The sequence below is a fragment of the Montipora capricornis genome, chromosome 10 (assembly GCF_036669925.1).
Source record: "Montipora capricornis isolate CH-2021 chromosome 10, ASM3666992v2, whole genome shotgun sequence".
In the NCBI taxonomy this organism is placed as follows: Eukaryota; Metazoa; Cnidaria; class Anthozoa; order Scleractinia; family Acroporidae; genus Montipora; species Montipora capricornis.
The window spans coordinates 26,643,388-26,648,387 of NC_090892.1; positions in this window are offsets into that span (position 1 = coordinate 26,643,388).

The window sequence follows — 5,000 nt, forward strand, 5'->3', positions numbered from 1 at the left end:
ATTGGGTCTTCCTCTCACTTGTTTACTTGTCATGGAAAAAATATGTATCAGTTGTACAGGGCGTGTATACGTTCCAGTTATTGCTTTGTCGGGCAGAAATTTGGTTCGTCCACTTACTCTACATCAGAACAGAGAGTTAAGTTGTTTATTTTGGTGAGAACATGGGTTACGTTCTTGCCACCATGATTTTTTTACTCTTGCCTCTTGGTCACAATCGTCACAAGCTACTTTCACTTGTTCCCAGTCTTACTCAACGTCTCTTTGTCACGCCAATAGTCATGACTCACGTCGGCTGTCAAAAGAGATGCCAGGCACTGCATGACTGTGCGAGAGAAGAAGTGGAGGCTTTTTGTAAAGCTTGTGATCTTTCTGATGTCCCTGATGATGGTGATGAATTTGATGATGAGGGCTTTGAAGACGATGAGTTTTATGAGTGACTGACAGTTAAATCATTCCATGTAGAATCGACAGTAAAGCTAAGTTATTGTCAATGTTTTTGCATAAAGCATCTATAGACACAAACAGTCAAAAACGTATTGGCGTTTAACAGTGTGATCTTTTTACTCACTGACTTTTAAACAAGACATTTCATAGTTTTTTTGTGCAAGTGAAGTACAGTAGCTGAGAGTTATCAATTTTAAGGAGTTAAGTTTAAATGCCTTGCAGCCCTGTTTTGTCATGATAAAAGAATATAGCAATGGAAAATGACCCTTGCAAACTTGTCAGAGTCTTCCCAATACCATAGAGAAAGGGGAAAGTAGTGGCATTTAATTTACTCCACGTAAAATTTGCATTGAAATAAAAACTTATTTGGAAAATTTTGTGTTGTTTCCCAAAACCCTTATACGCCTGCCCCATCCTTTCGCATTGACAGTCACACCAGTAGATGTTTGTCCCCTGGGTACTCTTTTCATTTCCCCGCCTACTTGAAAAATTAGTGACAGCCCTGGACTAGGTAGCGAGAGATGTGCAAATATTTACCAGAGTTTTCCATTGATGACACTTTTTTTTTTCATGACGTAAACAGATTCAGGGAAAAAAAAACCCCGAAAACCACAAGGGGTAGTTTTTAGAGAGGAGGACAAAAGGTATATGATAGTTTTGAATGATGCCACTAGGGAGAATACTTTTATAGTAATAGGTGTTACCCGCTTTAAATAAAGGTTATTGTTATTGATGGCAATTTTATATATATATGCCAATTTACATATTTGCCCATTTCAGAAGCCCAGAAGAAATCGCCCAGCAGGAGAAAGCAGAGTTGAGGAGGCGGGAGAACATGAAAAAATAAACTTGAAAGAGACAATATCAAGAAACTAAGAAAAAACAGAATATTTATGAGAACTGTTTATTGCTGGTGAAGTACTGTATGGCACACCATGACTTATCTAAAATCATTTGTTTCCAAACCATGTACTACGTGAATACCTATTCAGCAGTTTCTTTCAGAATTTGAAGTCATGTTATTCCGTACTGTTTTCCAGCTATTTGCTGTCTCGTCAAACGTACAGATTTTTTTCCTCCCTTGATGGCTCTTCAAAGCACATTATCAAGTGCTCTTTGAGATTTCTTTCCTTTCAGGCACACCTTACAACGTTACTACACATAACTACCTGTCACTAGACGAGTAGTGACTCGTGATGTGATGTGGTAGTCTAGTGGTTAAGTGAAGGCGTTATTAATCAAACGTTCCCGGGTTCGAGTCTTGCGAGTCCAGACACTGGGGTTTGACTTTAAATTGGTAGCAATCCTCCAGTCTTTCATCACGAGATGAGGTGTTGACTGGGATGATGTTTTGCCTAACGACTTAAAGGCGAAATGGGAGAGGTGGGTGTCATAACTCTCTCAACTGTGAAATGTTGCTGTTTCTCGTTGTCTGCGGCAAGCAACCCCAGAGAACATTGAACTGCATCTTTTTTTAGATGCATTTAATGAAGCCTTGGCAACAGTTGCCTATTTAGTCTGCCGTTACCTGCACAAACCCAGTCCTTGTGCCTTTTCTTGTCAAAAACTTGTCTCCAGTAAAGGCAAGGACAATTCCCCGGTTACAGCTCATGGGTGCCGTCCTTTCCAGTCGCTTGGCCCAGAAAATCCTCAAAGTGATTACTGTACACAGAGTCGTCTACTGGACTGACTCAGAGAAGGTTTTGTACTGCATATGTTAACCTGAGAGTTCAAGCCATTTGTTGCCAACCGAACTGGCAAAGTTAATCAAACTAGTAGTCCTGAGCAGTGGCCACACACAACAGGAACAATGAATCCAGCAGACTTGCCAACAAGACGTCTTTCTGCGGTAGCCTTAAGAGTGTGATGGGAAAGAGAAGTTCAAAAGGTCCAGAGATGTCCAGAGCTATGACAGATACCAAAACAAGTACCAAGACTACTCAGGCTCAAAAAAGTACAAAAGCCCCTTCGTCAAGAGGGAAGGGGAAAAGAAATCAGGTCCAAATAGCCACAGCTAACTAAAAATCAGTCTACAGAGGTAAGACAATTTTTTGAGATAAAAGTTGCTGGCAGGCTAAGTTCTTACCGTGCTGTTCAACTTATGAAAGATAAATGTTATGCAGTACAGCCCAAAAATAATGCACGTGCAAGAACTTCTTTTTGTGTCAGCAAGCCAGCAACTTCTTGCAGCTTCTTGTGGTTATAAGTTGACATCGCAAGAACTTCTTTCTCTTAAGAAATCCGGACGGCAAGAACTTCTTTGCTGCAACATCTCAAAAAGAAGGTGATATACAAAACTCACAACAAGACGAAATTTCTTAGGGCAATGCACAGTCGAATCTCGGGAGTTAAACGTATCATATGTAAACAAACGTTGCAATGATATGATGAGTTTTTACGTTTTGCTGGTTGAGAATTCGAGGTTTAGGTTCCTTAGCTTTAAGCTCATCTTTGATCTTGTAAAAACAGGATGCACTTCGGTTAAAGAAAAAGACCTTATGACCTCTTGCCAAAAGGAAAATGAGGCTTTCCAAAAGGAAAATGAAGCTATAAGAAAATACATAAGGCAGCTGGAGAAAGATCAATTTATAACCTCTGTCAACTCTTTTCATCCGGCTCTTAAATATACCTGGGAAATTTCGGAAACTTCATTGGCTTTCCTAGATATCAAAGTTTCTATTAGAGGCAACGTGCTATGTACTAGTGTGCACTACAAACCTACTGATTCACACAGTTATTTGTTGTATTCATCGTCACATCCATCACATGTCAAGAACTCCATTCCTTATTCTCAATTTCTTAGACTTCGACGTCTATGTAGTGATGACTCCGATTTTTCCAGCAAATCAGAGGAGATGTGCCAGTTCTTCGAAAAACGTGGCTATCCTGTCTCTGTGGTCAAAGCGGGCCATCAGCGCGCCCAACAATTTGATCGACAGTCATCACTACTAACGTCACAAAAAGATAAGAATGACAGAATTCCATTCACCCTCACTTTCCATCCTCATAATCATGCAGTCACAAGCATCATTCTTAGTAATTTTAAATTACTCCAAAATGATCCCGAGACTGGTAGAATCTTTTCGCAACCTCCACTTATTTCATTCACACGCGACAAAAACGTAGGCAACTTTTTAGTTAGAAGCGCGCTCAAAACTAATCAGCAATCCGGCACTTTCAAATGCGCGTGCCCACGATGCAAAACTTGTCTTTTCATTGTTAACACTAGCAAGATATCGGGACCTAAGCGATCTGTTAAGATCACTGATCGTTTCACATGTACCTCCGCAAATGTCATTTATTGCATAACCTGTACGTTATGCAATAAATTATACATTGGTGAGACAGGTAGATGACTAGGTGACCGATTCCGCGAACACCTTCGCGATGTTGAGAAGAATGACAAGGATGCATCTAAGCCAGTTGCTCACCATTTTAATCTGCCTAAACACTCCAAAAAACACATGGCTATCTGCGGCCTTTCCCTACATCTAGGTACGATGGAAAGCCGCAAAAATCTGGAACAAAAATTCATCTTTCAAATCAGCACCCTTAATCCTCACGGTATTAACGAACGCTTTTCATTTAACTAATATATTCCTATTTTTCACATTGCCATGTTACCACCAATAGCGTAGCTCCTACTCTACTATAAAAACTACACGTAACCCATAATCCCTCCATTCGCTCTGACGAAGGGCTAACACTCGAAACGTCAGCTTTTAGAATCTCTGTACGGTGGCCAATTTACATTATCAACTCCGTTGATAAAACCAAATTTTTGTATACTACTTCCCCACCGACGCAGCACCACAGTTTCTTTAGAAACTACCCCTTCATGGAGAAAGATCGGTTTGCCAAGTCAGAGGTACAGCTATTCCAAAGCTTCAGTCAACTCAAGCCAGAAATAAGAAATTAAAAGAACTGAAAACAAGGGCACAAAGGCTCTTTACTTCAGTAAACTGTTTGGACTTGAGCTTGACTGGTTGAGATTGAAAGACCACAATAGCATGAAAACATACTTTGTAGACTTTAGTACTGAAAAGAGTTCACAGTCTGATGTTTCAAAAGACAACACCTTACCTGTCACACCACCTGGGGGCTCTTCTTTCAGGAACCCTCATTGCTGGGGTACGGTATACTGACCTAATAAATTTAAATATACCAGGAACAGCATTTCTTCTAGACAGCACAAGTGCAAGGCTTGAATCGCAGTTGTCTAAAGCCTGTATTGAGGCTGAGAATAAAAGAAAATTTCTCAACAAAAAGGGTACTGTCAAACAGCGACAGGAGTTTTTGGAAAAGTGGAAAACTCTTGTGGTTTTGGAAAAAGACTCAAGGAAATTGTTTGGACTTGAGCTTGACTGCTTGAGATTGAAAGACCACAATAGCATCAAAACAAAGACAACACCTTACCTGTCACACCACCTGGTGGCTTACTCCCCGACTCACTACCCGGTACACTTCCTGACACACAACCTTGGTGGCTCATTGCCTGACACACCACCCTCTTCATCAACAAACACCCCAATAACTTCCTTAACAAATGGACAGTC